Below are 17,555 nucleotides of genomic sequence, written 5' to 3'. Positions count from 1 at the left end.
CATTTTTTATACCGTTTGTGGTTAAACCTGGAATTACCTCGCTAAGCTCCTAATCCTGTCTGACCCGCTTGAGTTCAACTTGGCTCTGTGTGGCCCTGAAACTAGAACATGTTTGAAGCCCCCTGTGTTCAGGGGAAGGTCTGTTTTCTGCACGTCTCACCATCTACAGTACAATCCCCGAGAGCACATTAAAATATTTTCACAGGAGCTGTAAAGGATCACTCTGCTGCTGCGTTCAAAGGTCTCAATAGAGTTTATTTACTCAGACTTCAAGGAAGAATCTGCATCATAATAGCCGCTGCCGTGACCCGTGAACTGCTTGGTTTTATGATTATATTGGCCGGCCTAGTACACTGATCTCACGGTGGATTTGCTCTACATCTGCTGCCTCTTGCAGAAATGTAGAAAGCCCGATGACCCCTCGTGTTCAGGAGACCTTTTCATTGATTCACTGTTTGTATTTAGAGGCCTGTGTGTGCTTCTTTAATTACCAAAGTGTGCAGACAACACGATAACAGCAGCTTTGAATTACGCTGAATGTGTGAATGTCAGAGCATTTGGCTTTTGAAACCATCATGTTAATTGCCATCAGCAGTTAAATGTGTTGACAAGGAGCAACTGCTGGTGGAGACTGATTAAGGGAGGCAGACGTTTATTTCGTAACACGGAACAGACGACAACACGAGATCTCATGTCTGCTTGGCCCGGTAACAAGATCCCCATGCACCAGAACACACTGAGGACTGTGTGACATCGGATATTAACCTCGGGGAGAGATGGTTCGCCTACAAACCCCCTGAAAACCCCAAATTTGCCCCCTGGAAATGTTGTAGACATCCACTCAGCCCTGTGTGGAGTTTATTTAACAGTCAAGTCATTAATTCAAGAAATACAGCAATGATTATTTTCATCTGCAGAGATATCTTTGGTTAGATGCTCCTGATATTTTATTTATCATCACAAAGGATATTCACAGTATCTACAAGCGCTGTCATTTGAAATAGTCAAGAAATCAACTACAACTAGACGGGGACGCTGTAATCTTTCCTTTATTGCCAAAAGGAGTTTCACAAAAACAGATAATAGCCTACTTTTTAGTAGCTCAGGAGGTAGAGCTGGTCACCTACTGATCGGAAGGTCGGTGGTTCGATCCCTGGCTCCTCCAGTCTGCATGTCAAGTATCCTTGGGCAAGATACTAACCCCAACTTGCTCTCCGATGCATCCATCGGAGTGTGAATGTGTGTGAATGTACTTAGAAAGCACTACGTATAGATAAAGTGCTTGTGAGAATGGGTGTTATTGGGTGAATGAGGCATGTTGTATAGAGTGCTTTGAGTACTCCGGGAGAGTAGAAAAGCGCTATATAAGAATCAGTCCATTTACCAATCACGTGGCAGTGATTCGGTTTATTCACATTAATCTGCTGAAGGAGAAAGGTGATTTCAAGGGGCTAAAAAATATATTAAGATATCCAGTGAATAGAAGTTCTCTGTAAGGAAAAGCCTTGCAGATGTCAGAGGTGAACAGAGGGCAACAGTAACTCAAATAAGCAGAAGATCGTCTCTGAATGCATAATGTGTTGAACTCGGCTAAGAAGAGGAAAAACGTCGTTTAGCCTGATGAATCTTAATTTCCGCTCTGATATTTAAACTGCAGGGTTGGAGTTTGATGTTCACAAATGAAAGCAGGGCTGGTCATCAGACAACACTCCGCTGTTCACTGTGATTTAGTTCAGATTTGAGTGTTTAAATGATCTTAAAGAAACTCAAATCATATTAGTATGCACCAAAATCTATTTGTGTGCCTCTTTTAACTAAATACAAGCTAAAAGCTCCACTTAGAGTAATAGATTTTGATTGCTACATCAAACAAAATATTCCTATGCCACTAGTGCCAATTAAGAAGGAGAACATTTTAGGAGGAACTGTAGCAGATGGAAAATTTTAATGCATAAAGTTCAGGGCTTTAATAATTTTCCGAGCTGTGTTCTTCCTGCTTTTTAATTACAATCTTCACTAGTGCGACTCTGAAGGCTCTTGAAGATAATTTACCAAGGCCACGTGAGAGGCGCTGCGCCGCCGGCTCTCTAACCTCCTAATTGGTCGGTGTCACTCTCTCACAGCACTCAACGCAAAGATGGAAAGCCTCCTTTTAGTTCCCAAGGAAACAACGAGGCCGCTTTTCACACTGCAGCAGGCTCTTTTTCAGCTCCCGCCAGCATAGAGGGGTGGGCTTCCACACAGCCAACACAGACAGACAGAATGTTTTTCAATCAGAGATTTTTCTTTGAGTCATTTAGCCTTTTTCACTGAGACGAATAAACTCCAAGTTCTTAGTAAACAATCTCATCCTGCACCTAAGACTTCCTGTTGCTGAATGATCACATCTTCATCCACGTTTCCATTTTATAACACTTACTTCATGCTTGCTCGTTGCATCGTGTGTCCAGGACTACCAAGTTTCTGATGGTGGCAGCTTTTGTAACCTGTTATGAATGTTATGAATAGTGTGTTGTCATGAGGAAAATGCACCTGCACCTGTGGCTGGCTGTGAACTCTGCAGATGTGCAGGCAAGTCGCTGCAGCTGGAGTTTAAAAACTTTGAGACAAGATTAAATCTTAGCTTTGGTTATGAAGCGTTTTCCTATTTAACCTGGGTGTGAGGAGAATGAAGCCATGTTTGGTTTAAGATAGGGTACCTAAGTTATTCTACTACAAAAACAAATATCCAATTTCAATCTAAATATATGCAGATATATCAGAAAATTCAACATCATGTGCATTTTCATCCAAAACGTACACAGATATTATCATTAGGTTTAATGGAGGTATTAATTCTCCATTAAAGTAACCGGTAACCAGCAGCAGGATCCATATGAGCATCCCCCAAAGCAAAAGTTGTGCAAATTGTGATGGTTTTTCATTCAGTTATCTTCAAGAACTTGAAGCACTTACAATTTAACATCACACATAATTTTGTCTGCTTTTTTTAATGAATGTGAGGAAGGTTACAGTGTCCTCATCATCTAATAATTGAAGCTCTTCACAGGGAACTTGAGAAGCAGCTGAATCCAGCGTGTGCTCTGTGATTTGGTTAGCTCCTTTAAACACAACCATTAAATAGGTTTCAAAGATTTTTGTTGGTGTAAAAAAGTATCTAAGATTACTTCAGTTATTTAATTAATTATCTAATTAATTCAGAGCCAAAGCTGATTAAATGACTAATGATTAAATGTGGGGTGGTGTATGAACACAGAGAATGAAAACAGATGAGTGAAGGTCACATGATCTGTCACTTCTCACAGCCGTTGTAGGTCAGGGTCGGAACGTAGATCAACACTTTCACATTTGGCTCTCTCCACCACAGCAGACCGGTGCTGCGTCTGCATCACTGCTGACACCACATCAGCCCATCTGTCAGTCTCTCAGTCCACTCTCCTCTGAGTCATCAACGAAACCCAGAGATACTTAAACTCGTCCACCTCAGGGCAGCAACTGGGCATCCCTTTTAACCAAGAACATGGCCTCAGACACTGACAAGCTAATTCTGAACTGCCCCAGTGTGAGCTGTTGAAGCCAAAAGAACCCCATCGCCTGAAAAAATGTACATTTTGCTGTTTCTTTAATTTCATGTTCTTTTATTTAACATTTTCTTTTGTATTCACTCGCTTGGCCCACGTCCTCATTTTAGGTTTGACAGCGTTTTAGTAGATAAAGGTGAATGCATTGGACAGGAATTGATCTGCAGTTTGGGGAAGGCCTTGAAGGGGACCGGCGGTGGCTCCCGGGGCTGGCAGATCCCCGTACAGTGTTGGGGAGTAACGGAATACATGTACCGCCGTTACGTATTTAAAATACAAAATATGAGTAACTGTATTCCGTTACAGTTACCGTTTAAAAAGGTGGTATTTAGAATACAGTTACTTTGTTGAAATAAATGGATTACACGGCGGTACTTCCCTGTTTCATATTGTGGCGGGTCAGGACTGTTTGGGTTTTGTTTGACAGCTACGTTCTGTTGTTCCAGGCGGCAGCGTTACGGTTGCCATGGTTACAGGGTGGCGCTCTCTCTCTCTCTGCGTGTTTCCTGGGTGAGAGAGCGCCTGTTGTTGTTGTGCTAAGCTAACAGGCAGAATGCTACAGGTATAGCTCTAAAGAATGTAGCATCATAGGCAGTGTAGTCCGTGCTGCAGGGAGAATGGACTGCCATACACGTTATGTGTCTGTGAGCGAGGGAGGGAGAAAAAGGAAAAGTACGAGCTGTCATCGAGCAAAAACGGGAGCTGGAAGCATGTAAATATAATAATAACCACTGCAGCCAAGAAGAGAGCCTGACGAGCCCAGTTGTAAGTAAGCTATTAAGACTCGACTGTACACCGTGTTCGTGTTTTCCTCCGAAACAATAAGTTCCATTGGAGCAGCCTTTCAACGCCTCTCTCTGTCTCTGCTAGCAAAGTTGACCCAGACAACAAAGTAAAGCTAGTTTTCGGCTACTAGCCCTATTAGCCAGAGGTCCCTTTACTACGGTTCGGAGCGGCGGACCTTCAGTAACAGTAATAAATCACAGCAATAGTACATTCATGTAGTTGTAAACAGCATGATAATATATTAAGTAATCCAAAGTATTCAGAATACGTTACTCTCATTGAGTAACGTAACGGAATACGTTACAGAATACATTTTGGGGCATGTATTCTGTAATCTGTAATGGAATACATTTTAAAAGTAACCTTCCCAACACTGTCCCTGTATACTAAATAAAAGCAAAGAGGTTAAAGAATTGAAAATGAGAGGGAGGGTGGGGCACATAAACAAGAACGAACAGCTTGTAGAACTGGGGAAACATATATAGATGAGAACCTATACAGAAGGAGAGTGTTTGGAGGCGTGGTCCATACTTTATCTCCAATAGTTTTAATTTGTCTTCTTTGGGATTTGTCACCAATAATGATGAGTTTGTCTACAGGCAGGAGGTAGAAAGCGTGGAGAGCTAGTTCAGTGGTAACTGTATCTGCACACGCAGTTCAAAGTTTGCACGCAAATCTGTACGCTCAGAAACTAACTGTTCATTTCTTATATTTCCAATTTTCCTATTTATGCTGCATTTTAAATATGTTTCATGTAAATGCATGCACTGGAATGACAACACAAAGTATTTGTAACTCCTGTCTGCAAAATAAACAACACTGTATATCTCTTGCTTTGGATACTTAAGGATCTGTGGGACCAAAATCCAGATAGACAGAATTTTTAGAGTTTTATGTTCTGCTTATAACAGAACAGGTACTGTGACAGCAAAGCAACAGTTACAATTCTGAGATGATTAGAGATTTTTATTCTACAGGGTGGGCCATTTATATGGATACATTTTATTACGGTGCATCCATATAAATGGCCCACCCTGTATTTTCAGGACTTACATGGCTGACCTGCTCATGTTCACATGCAGAGTAGTTGAAGGTGACTTACATAACCACCTACAAGCCGTCATTTAACAGCAATAAACCCGCGAGGTCGCAGCGACTGCTCGTAACGATTAGTGGACTCTCAGGAGAGGCTCTGATCAATACACTTCACTCTATTTTGTAATGATTGAATAAGACTGATTAAAAAGCACTGAATGTTTCCTTCAGCGTCTCAGGCTCCCTTTGTTGAGACCTGAACTAACTGAAGGTTTTCATCATGGTCTTTGTCACTTGATTGAAACCAACATTTATTTTCAGCTCTCAGTCTTGATTCAGTCTTCGTGTTACCATTGTTAATCTGGATGAAAGGCACTATCAAATTAGTATCCATTTAATTGGGAAAAGGGGGAGTTTCTTTGCTTTTTTCATCCTACAGGCTAAATAATAATTTTCAAATGACGTTAGCGCAGCTGCAACCTCTTTATTAAAGAAGCAATCAATTTGTCTAGCAGAGAGCTTCTGTGCCTTCAAATTTGTTTTTTAAAATGGCCAAAAGAGAAAACTGTTCCTGTAAAACCTGTAATGTTAACCAGTATGTCTGTGAAGGTTCTCAGTCATCCAGGTCATCGTAGTCTAAAGAGCTTAGAAAGAAAAGCGTCTGGATTTCTTTTAGTTTCCTTTAAGACGTTTCACCTCTCATCCAAGAAGCTTCTCAGTTCTACAAGCAGCTCGTGGAGAGTCCCAGATTTAAGCACTATGGGAGTTTCCCCAAGAGGGTCATGGACCCCTTTTTGATCCTCTACCTAATCACACGACTAAGTTGTGAAAATGGGTGTAGGTCACAATCAGCCAAGGTTTCGGGTGAACCCATTGTGAAGCCTAGCCCACTCTATCATGTGATTTCCTGAGGCCAAATAGCCCTGGATGTGAGTGGGCGTTAAGGCGTCTGGAAGGGGATCTCAAAACTGGATTATAGATGGCAGACAGTTGGTGTCCAGTTGGTAACCAGTGCAACCAGTGCTCCAACCACAATTGAACGAGACGTGAAAGATACAGCCAACAACTAAACAAAATGATAAGTGCATCAGTCTCTAGTCATTTGTGTTCATTCTGTACACAAATGAGTGTCGCAGCAGTTTCACGAACAGGCACATCCTGAAGTTTGCTGACGACACAGTGATCGTCAGTCTTCTAGTGGGGACGAGTCAGGCCATGGACAGGTTGTAGATGATTTTGTGAATTGGTGTGATGAGTCCTTCCTTTCACTTAATGTGTCAAAAACTAAAGACATGATTATTGATTTTAGGAAGTCCTCTTATAGCTCATCACCCACTATCATTAAAACGGCCGATATTGGGATAGTTGAGAGTTATAAATATCTAGGTGTGGTACTCGACCATAAACTGTTTTGTATCTCATGCTGATGCCACTACTAAAAAAGTTCAACAAAGACTGTTCTTTTTAAGGAAAATGAGATCTTTTAATGTCTCATCTGAGATGTTGTCTTTGTTTTATAGAAGTTTTACTGAATCTGTGATGTCTTTTTGTATCTCTGCCTGGTTTGGTAACCTGACGGTGAAGAATAAGAATCGGTTGGGACTTCTGGTAAAAACTGCTAGCAAAATTTCAGGGCGCTGGCAAGATGGACTTTTGGCCATTTACAATAGAAATGTGCTTAGAAAGGCTCATTCTATTATTAATTGTTTGAACCATCCACTTCACAGTGAGTTTGAGTTGTTGCCTTCCGGCCGCCGTTTTAGAGTACCTGTGAGGAAGACTAAAAGACTCCAGGTCTCTTTTATCCCTACTGCGTCTTGTCTCCTTAATGGCAAATAATTGTCCTTGAACTTTCTATCATTATTATTATTGTTATTATTATCTTATAGTATTGTTCTGTTTATTTTTATCCTGCTGCTAAACTAATGTCCCCTTGTGGGACACTAAAGAAATTGAATTGAAATTGAATTGAATAGTCTGTATTTTGCAATTATTACTACAAAATGCAGACAAATTACTCGTAAGTATTTTGTACCAGATGATGGGTGGACACCATCTCTCATGTTTGGTGGAGGAAAGTGAAGGTTTTCGTTGCACTAGTGGTGATAAAGATTCGTGTCTAATTCCTATTGTGTTTTTTTTTAGAATGAATATTTGGGAAAAACACAACAGATTCAGTGTGTTTATATGTTACAAGTTTGGATTTGGTAAATTCGGAATTTTGCGTCATTTTTTTAACAGCGCACTCGGGCTGTGATGGACGTTTGAGTGAAAAAGTGCGGGAAAAGGAAGATATGTTTCAGGGTGTGCCGTGCTGATACAAATAAGGATTATATGAGCAATGAGCATGTGAAGTGGTCATAGCTTTTCAGTGAATATTTGTATTCTTCCAGATGTTTTTACTTTACAGAAAGGATTATTTCCACCAGACTGTAAATGATTCCGTTAAATTGTGTCATTGTTTTCATTGCGTTTCTCTACGGTTCACTGGTCTCCGACCAAACTGGTTATACAATTTCTGGTCAGATCTCGAACGCATTCTGGCCTCATCTGGGCTCGCCACACCTCTGGCGCTGGCAAATGTTGTGTGGGCCCAAATACCAGAACACACTCGACATTGGGCCAATATAAGATGGACGTTGGCTTGAGCCGAGGTAGCCACACTCACAAAGCCAATGGTGTCAGTCAGGGTCAAACGCAGATCAAAGAGAACTGTAAAGAGTTGGTCACATTTAGGCTGAAAAATAGATACTATATATGTATAGAGTTACTTTGAATGGAGGAGATCACTTCAACAGCCTCTGGAGACTAATTCATTCATTTTTGGCATCAGAGACTTACTGACATCAACTCAATGACATCATGCTGAAGAAATTGGAAAGTGTTTAGGCTTTTGATGCCATTTCATATTTGTTTGGTCTAATGTTTGAGCTTTTGTCCGTAGCAGCAGCTACACAGAATAAGCTACCTCCCTCATGGACATGGAAAGGGGATGCTTGCCTTTGTGCTTAGTTCCTTGATGTGAATCACCTGTTGATAAGTTCTGTTTTCAGAAAGCATATAAATACAGGCAGGGTTTGCTGGTCTGTTGTTTTTATTTCATTGAAAATAATGAGGTTAAAAGGTTTTAATATGTTGGAAACACTAAGGAGGTACATAGCTCACCACTCTCTGACAGATGTATAGGCCTAATAGCCTTAATCTGTAGTATGTAGTCTTACATGCAACACCCAAAGGCAAATGCCATTTTTTTTGATAAATGGTCTGATTTAGTGAGTACTTAACATCATGGACTCATACTTCCACAGTCACTGTGCTTAATCATTAGTCTGTCAGTGCGCCCCAGGGTGGCTGTGGCTACAATGTAGCTGCCATTGCCAGTGTGTGAATGTGTGTGTGAATGTGTGGATGACTGGATTTGTAAAGCGCTTTGGGGTCCGTAGGGACTAGTAAAGCGCTATACAAATACAGACCATTTACCGCTAGTCATCATTAGGGATGGGTATTGATAAGATTTTCACGATTCCGATTCCATTTTCGATTCTTTTATCGATTCTCTTATCGATTTTCTTATCGATTCTTTTGTTTTGTTTTTTTTTTAAAGGAGAACACTAAGGTCGATTAGCTTAGAACTTTGTTTTATATCTTCTCTTTGAACAAGATAGAAATTTAGGAGTAACATGGCTTTACAAACCCAACAGTGAGATCTTAAGAGATCCACAGCCTACGGCTCTTCAATGGGGTGTCACAGGGTCCCCAGGAAAAAAATTGTAAATGTAAAATAATAAAAATAAATATTCTTCTGTAGCAATAACAAAGTATAACATAAATTATTCTGTAGCAATTACACAAGAATATCCAGCAATGTCCCTGCCTACAATTAAACACATTCACTTACCGAATGTCGGGGCATCTGCTGTGGCAAATGGGTGCAAAGCCTTTGACCACAAACTTAGTCACTGCTCGGTGACATTCGTCTATCCTGGCCTGAAAGGAGACGCTATGGTAGACTGCAGCGAGAACTGCCAGCATCTGAGCCAGACTCTGTCTCTCTCATCATGGTCACCTAAACGCACAGTAATGGCAGGTTTTGTAATAAGGCACATCGCGCTAACATAATATGCACTGTTGTTGATTATTTACCTGCCGCATTAACGGCCGAGGACGTGCAAACGTCGATATTCACGAGTCCGGAGCGGGATTAAAAACACGACATTCATTTAAGGTCAGCGCGTGTTTTGTGAGCAAATGCTTTTGCATATTCGTAGTGTTTCCTCCCTTAAATGAAATATCTACTTTGCAAGTATTGCAAGTTGCCCTGTTGTCATCCGTTCTCGTAAAGTATAACCAAACTTTTGAGCGTTTGAGCCGCTTAGGCGCCGTGTTTCCTGCCAGGTAAATGACGCTCCGCAACGTGGTGACGTCATTCGGGGCGACTGGAATCGATGAGGGAATCGTTTGCAAAAATGGCAAACAATTCCAAGGAATTGAAACAGTGGGAACCGGTTCTCAACAAGAACCGGTTTTCGATACCCATCCCTAGTCATCATGACATCTACCTTAGTTTGAAATCGAAAAACAAATTGAAGGTCAAGCCAACCCAGGCTTTTGACAGCAGGCGGTGACAAGCTGGTAACCCTAGGACGCCGGTCACGCGGAACCTCAGCCAACTGTTTACTGATCTATTTTTAGCCAACCTTGCGTACGCTCACATGCATATATATCGCTATTAGATGCAAATTGCTGATGAAGTGTCCTACATTTCCCTCTCAGACATACATATTACAGCGACTCCGAGCTGTGCTACGTGACTGATTCTGTGTCACTGCAAGAGCAGCAGCAGAGGAAACACCGACTGTCACATAAAAGAGTTGTGCAACACCTTTGTCTGAAACATTTCACATGCTGTATATGGGTTAATGTGTGGCCTATTTTGAGCCAAGGGGACGCAGTACAACACTTGGCCACTAGAGGATAATTTGAGAACAGCTCCTGCAGCACTGGGCTCCCACTGTCAAGACATAATTGGCACATTTTCATGAGGACATCATGATAATATAATAGTGTCATTTACACTAACCCACACATATCTGTGCAAGTTGTTTTATCAACGAGGGCATAGTTACAATATTTGCAGCACTAGCTTAACTAGTTACTAAGAATATAGCAAGTTCACAAAGTCTAAGCTCCTGTGTTGTGCCTGTCTGTAAATCTTTGGTTTCTTTAGCTGTTTATGCTCCAGCAGAGGAGGTCAAATCAAAGCTAATGGTACAACACAGCTAAGTGACCATGACAGCACCCCCCATTTTGGACTCGGCTCTTAAGCATTGCTGAAAAAGTTCATCACCAGAAGTTTGCATGCTAGACGCCAACTCTCAAACTATTCTCCAAGAGACAGTGAATATGTGAAGAATTCAAATTAATTCAATTCCATTTTCTCCGTAAAACATTAAATCAGAACAAGTTACTTCAAGGGCACTTTTTTATTGTAATACAGAGAAAACCCCAGCATTCAGACGACCCCCTGCTGAGCAACCACTTGGCTGACAGTTGGAAGGACAAACCTTTTATAACAGGAAGAAACCTCAGGCAAAACCAGGCTGCTGATGGCCTTTTTAATTCTGTTGGCTGCAGCGGTAAGGTACAACATTCGGTTTCCAGTTTGCACCAGCCTTTTTCACGACAGCTCGGGGGGTAAATAGTGAGTTTTGGCAGAGAAGTTGGCGTCTTTCATGCAAACCATAGGCAGTCACAAGGTTTTTGGGTCTACGTTGCAATCGATTTTTCAAAGCAAAAGACAGGAACCTCGGACACTCACCACCCAGACAGGGAATACACATTTTCCCTGGCAACTGGAGGCTGCTGGGGGTCACCAACCAGTCTGTAGGTCAGTGTGGCTGAGGGCTAAGTTACCAGCTTTCTTAACCGCAATCTGTTTAGGAACTTAGCTTGATAGCCATCTCAAAGCTAGTTGATTTGTTCCAACAAAGGTCACTTGTTTTATATAAAATCCTAATAATTAAAGGAAAATTTGGTCAGTTTGTTTTACAAATTTAAAGATTGTCCAACCAAAGATTCTAGTAAGAATTTGGGGTCCAAAATGTACAAATGAAGAAACTGTTTATTTTAAAAACGCTGACCCACATCTGTGTTTGTCTGGCGTCCACGTTGGGCAACTTGTTGCATGTTTTGGCTCCATGTGCCAGGGGAAAGGTAATTGTCTGACAAACCTGAACTCCAATACTTTCTTTATCTGCCTTACACTGCAGAAATGGTTTGTTACCTGTATGCGTAAAGCAGCAGAAAGGGAAGAAAACTTTTTTAATGTTTACGACACAATGCAACTTCATTTGTCACCTCGTGCACACGGAGCAGCCAAACATCAAAATGCCCCAGAGTGAAATTCCTGTTTCTACCTCATTTACTAATTTATACTGTGGGCAGCTTTTCGCAGAATCAAGCACAGAAACATCTTTCAGTCAGTGATGAACTTCTTCTCATTCAAACTCAGCATTTATGTCTTTGGGGAACAAACTGATTAAAAGTGCATATTTATTGAAAATCACATTAATTATCTTTAATATAAAACATAATTTATGGCTCTAGTTAACCACTGAATTAATATGTGAGGCATGTTTAATGTCGCTGTACTAATAAATGACGCCAATACGATACTTACAAGTTTTTGTTTCGGGGGAAAAACTTTTGGGGACATTTGTCTTAATTTGCAGTACGGTTGCTGTTTGTTTTCTCCGACCTGCGTGCGGTTTTCTGTCTTGATGACAATGAAGGAGAAGATGAAAACGCCCTTAGCAACAAGTGCAACATTACAGCGTACCTGCGATAAACACAACATAAACAAAAGGTAGAAAAATAGCTGGAATGAAGAAGGGCGAGTACTCGGTCAAGGAGTGTACTCTGCCCAGATTGATGGTGTGACACATGTGTGAGGCCCTGTTTCTGTGAACTGCATTCCTTGTGCAGGGAGGCCTCCAGGATAGGGGCTTGCTGCAGTATTCTTGTGCCTGCCTGTTTAATCACATTTACAGGGGGATACAAGCAGCGGATTGGGATCTCCTCCGCCTCCTGGACCGAACTCGGAGCTCACATGGCAGGCCATGCTTGCTGCTGGCATCTTAACCACAAAGCCACGCCTCTTTTCTCCTAAATGGTGACTCAAACCAATGCTTAAACACGTCCATCACTGCTCCACCCACGTCCCGATGTCACTCCACTCCTCCCGCAGTCCACTTCCTTGCAGGATTCCACTCCAAGTCTTTCCTCTAGCTTGTTCCCTACATTGAAAGTAGGTCACTGTTTGCTTTGTATTATTCAGCAACTGGAATGATTGTGCGGTGAGGGCTCTTGACTGTGATCTGGGTGACATGCAGCCAGCCAGTGGTGTGCAGGGCAAGCGAGAGAGAGAGAAGGACCCAGCAAGCAATAACAACATACCCCAACTGATGAATATGTTTTGCAGTGGGAAGCAAAGTGAAACTTTCCCATCAGGTTTGTGTTCTCGTGCTAAAACTGCAAGCTCAGTACGAGACCTCTCCACCCACATCAGGTTGTAAATTTCATGCCACTGAGGAAACAGATGGATCCTTAATGAGCAGTCGTGAGGAGGACGATGAATAAATAGTAGCTGAAGCTTTAAGCTGAAGAGCGGGGAGGTCACAGCGGCAGGGGTCACGAAATGTTTTAACGTTAAAGAGCATGTGAGACCTCTGCAGAAATGCACACTCATGTGGACAGGATGAACTCGCGTCGAGTTCATTGCCTCCTCGCAAACACGCCCGGCGCAGCTTGCAGTGCATTCATAAAACCTGGCAGGAGTTTGGTCTGAGCGTGTGCAGGTACATGAGGCATATCTGTGCCCACTCGGTATGAAATATTGTCCGTTTTCTGGCGCAAAATAAACCCCGTCCGCAGAGGCTTTAGTCTCGGCTGAGATCCTACCTGGAATGCAGGACTGTTACATAACCAGGAGGACTTTGGATGCTCTGTGATTGATGTACTTCTGTGGCATGTTGTTTAGGACTGGCTCCAGCAGTGACACGGAGAAAGCAAAAGCACACAATAAAAAAAAAAGACGAGCGGCACTGTAAAGCTCTGTGGTGATATTAAGAAATCGTGTTATTGTGTGCTGAATCACTGCTGTTCTCAGGCTTGGGGGCATGCAAAAATGACCCAGGTACAAAAGAGCAAAAGAGGAAAAGGTTTATATGATTTCTTATCTGCTTGTTACGCGAAACATTTTTATTTGATGTCAGTCTTCCCTTGGAGCAGCACAGAGCTACCGCCTGCTGGTTCATTAAGCCCCTGACTGTAGTAATAACCATTCAGTTAGTAGCTCTTGGCTCAGGACAAGAATGGCTGGTGGATTTGGGAAACATGTTTGGTTTTCCATCATTTCTAACAAGATTTAATACAACGTGGGCCATTTAAATGAATTCATAAAGGACCCAACTCATTACAAAAGTACATTCACAACACTGAAAACTAAAGAATTTAGCATCATATTTATAAAGCATCACTGGGTAAAAGTATGAACCTTACATCATATCCACAGTTTTGGCCAGGATCATAAAAATGCTCTTCTTCTTCGTCGTCTTTTTTAATGGTAGCCACAGATTATCTCTCTCTACCTCACCCTACCCCTAGCATCTTCCTCTGTCACGCCCACCCTCTGCATGTCCTCCCTCACAACATCCATGAATTTTCTCTGTGGTCTTTACCTTCTGCCTGTCGCTGTCCAACATATCCACTATCTGCCCTCTGCACAGGTCTAAACCATTGCAGCAGTTAAAAAGCAACTTTAACTCCAGACTAAACTCTCCCTCTGATGTACTCATTTTAAATTCTGGTCCCTCCCAACTTCTTCTTAACACCTCCATCCCTCTGTCCTGCCTTTTTCTTAGTGTCACCATCTCCACACCACACATCATAGCAGGTCTCACTTCCATCTTGGAATACCACAATTAGGGATGGGTATTGATAAGATTTTCACGATTCCGATTCCATTTTCGATTCTGTTTAACAATTTGATTCTCTTATCGATTCTCTTATCGATTCTTTTTTTTTTTTTTTAAAGGAGAACACAGAGGTCGATTAGCTTAGAACTTTGTTTTATATCTTCTCTTTGAACAAGATAGAAATTTAGGAGTAACATGGCCTTACAAACCCAACAGTGAGATCTTAAGAGATCCACGGCCTACGGCTCTTCAATGGGGTGTCACAGGGTCCCCAGGAAAAAAATGTAAATGTAAAATAATAAAATAAATATTCTTCTGTAGCAATAACAAAGTATAATATAAATTATTCAGTAGCAATTACACAAGAATATCCAGTAATGTCCCTGCCTACAATTAAACACATTCACTTACCGAAAATCATCTGCTGTGGTAAATGGGTGCAAACCTTTGACCACAAACTGAGTCACTGCTCGGTGACATTCGTCTATCCTGGCCTGAAAGGAGACGCTAACGGTAGACTGCAGCGAGAACTGCCAGCATCTGAGCCAGACTCTGTCTCTCTCATCATGGTCACCTAAACGCACAGTAATGGCAGGTTTTGTAATAAGGCAGATCGCGCTAACATAATCTGCACTGTTAGTTGATTATTTACCTGCCGCATTAACGGGAGAGGACGTGCAAACGTTACCGCTGCTGCTGGGTTGAGATTCACGAGTCCGGAGCGGAATTAAAAACACGACATTCATTTAAGGTCATCGCGTGTTTTGTGAGCAAATGCTTTTGCATATTCGTAGTGTTTCCTCCCTTAAATGAAATATCTACTTTGCAAGTATTGCAAGTTGCCCTGTTGTCATCCGTTCTCGTAAAGTATAATCAAACTTTTTAGTGTTTTAGCCGCTTAGGCGCCGTGTTTCCTGCCAGGTAAATGATGCTCCGCAACGTGGTGACGTCATTCGGGGCGACTGGAATCGATAAGGGAATCGTTTGCAAAAATGGCAAACAATTCCAAGGAATTGAAACAGTGGGAACCGGTTCTCAACAAGAACCGGTTTTCGATACCCATCCCTAACCACAACAGTACTTACAGTTTCTCTTCCTGTCTACGCCATGGTATAACAGTGCTGCTGGCCTTGCTTCCTTTCTACACTCATCTCCCACCTTCCTCCTATAAGCTATCGCTCTTCTTTAACGGATCATCCCTACATTTAAACTTCCGACTGCCACCTCCTTCTCTCTCACTGCCTCCTAACACACCTTCCCCCTCTCCCCTTCAGCCAACAGCAGCACTGTGTTGACCATCAGTGCCGGAGGCGTTTGTTGTTAATACCTGAGCTCCGATCGATCAGATATGGAATTCTCGATTCTTGATTCTCATGTTTGACTTGGTAAAGAATTTACACTGGATGTCCTTCCTAATATAACCCTTCCCATTTAGATGGCTTTGAGACTGGCACTAGGAGTGCAGGGGTCTGTCCCCCTCTACCCCCTTCTTATGCACTGCTGCTTTTCATGTGAATATTAGTGCACACGGCTGTACACGAGTCTCCTCAAAACCACGCTCAGTGTTTCCTTTACGGTTTTCTTCTGCACTGCGTAGCTCCTATTTATTTCTGATTAAATATTCTGATATTTGGTTACGCTACACCATCAAACACAGCGGTTACTGTGAAGCAGCAGCAGCAGCTAGAAGAGGTGGACAGGTTCATGTACCTGGGTTGCACTTTTAGCAGTGACGGGGACGTGGAGCATGACGTTAAGTGCAGAATTGGGAAAGCATGGGCAGCCTTTCAACGATTACGACCTATATGGATGACCACTGCCTTTATCAACCAAGTTGCGGCTCCTGAAGACCATCGTTATACCGCCGTGCGGGAGTAGAGCCGCTCCATGTCCAAGTCACCAAGCGTCGGTTCAGATTTGCCGGTCACATCCTTCGGCTACCGGACCCGAGACCTGCCTGTGTCGCGGTTCTGTGGAACCCGAAGAATGGAAAGAGACGGCGAGGAAGACCTAAAATAACATGGAGGAGGACTTTCCTTGAAGATTTACGTTCAGTCGAACCGTCATGGGATGAAGCAACAACTGCCGCTATAGACCGAGTTCGATGGCGCTCTCTTGTCGCCCGATGCGCCGATCGGCGCGGGAGGATCTAAGTCTAAGTCTAATTCCCCCTGACAGCTGGGAAAGGCTCCAGCACCACTGTTTCTGTGAAACATATAAGAGGAAGTGAATGGATTGATATAGTTTTAACATCTGCTCATTAAAAAAAAGTTTTTAAAATAAGTTTTATATATTTATTCATATTCAAATGATATTGGAGTAGAAGTACAAGTACTTTATTGTTCTACATTACATTCAGCCTATGGTCCTGATTATGATCTCATCCAGTGGTGTTGGCCATTGTAAGAATAACAATGCTCTAGAGCTCTATAATTAAAAGCTGTTATTTTCATCTGCATGATGTGCAGCTACTGGGACGGCCTAAACCAGCCTCACAGTATACAGGGATATAGGATATACCAGGATATACCGACTCTACGAAGGGTATCAGCAGAGCTTCTCTGGGACGTAATGCCATGATTTTATGTCTTTGAGTTTGTTTCCTTGAGTCAAAGCATAAAAAAGCCAGCTGTCCGCATAATTCTGATAAATTCTCTTACTTTCTTTATTTCTTGATGCGGCTTGTTCCCATTTTCCTCAGGCTGAATAAATAACTGCCACTCATGCTGGCTCTGCTTGCATTCATGATGTACGCTGCCACAGTGTTGATGCCATTGATGAAAAGCCCAAATACGTCCCAGCGCTGAGCCGTAGGTGTCAAATTGAACCGCTGACCAGAAAAAAGACAGCATATGAGCAGGAATAAATGATCTGTTATATTCTTGCTGCGTTTCTGATCCTTTTTTCTTTTCCTCATTAACAGCTGGAGATTACTGATGTTTTTTGGAAATCTGTCACACTTCCTTCTTAGCCTGATAGAAACGCTTCGAGTTTGTGGCTCCTGCATTCATCTTTGTAATTAATCTCAATCCATTAAACCTAAAAGTATGAGTATGAGTGTGACTTCCTGCAAGAACATTTATCTGCTACTTTCCTTAAGTGGTTTCTTAAATACGGGAATTTTTTATTTGTGCTTTATGAATGATTATGAGGAAAAATGTCTAACCAAACTGGTTCG

The 17,555-nt window shown here is 42.1% G+C and overlaps 1 long non-coding RNA gene across 1 annotated transcript; it reads right to left on the bottom strand.

Moving 5' to 3' along the window:
- Nucleotides 1-7,003: 7,003 nt before the first annotated feature.
- Nucleotides 7,004-16,650, bottom strand: LOC146519481 (uncharacterized). The gene is made up of 2 exons (XR_014873701.1): nucleotides 15,437-16,650; nucleotides 7,004-14,361 (listed from the first exon to the last, which is right to left on the bottom strand). It is a non-coding gene; the product is annotated as an uncharacterized LOC146519481 (long non-coding RNA).
- Nucleotides 16,651-17,555: the final 905 nt, after the last annotated feature.

Source organism: Neolamprologus multifasciatus, chromosome 4 (assembly GCF_963576455.1).
Source record: "Neolamprologus multifasciatus chromosome 4, fNeoMul1.2, whole genome shotgun sequence".
NCBI classification, from domain to species: domain Eukaryota; kingdom Metazoa; phylum Chordata; class Actinopteri; order Cichliformes; family Cichlidae; genus Neolamprologus; species Neolamprologus multifasciatus.
This window is presented reverse-complemented; position numbering and strand designations above follow the sequence as displayed.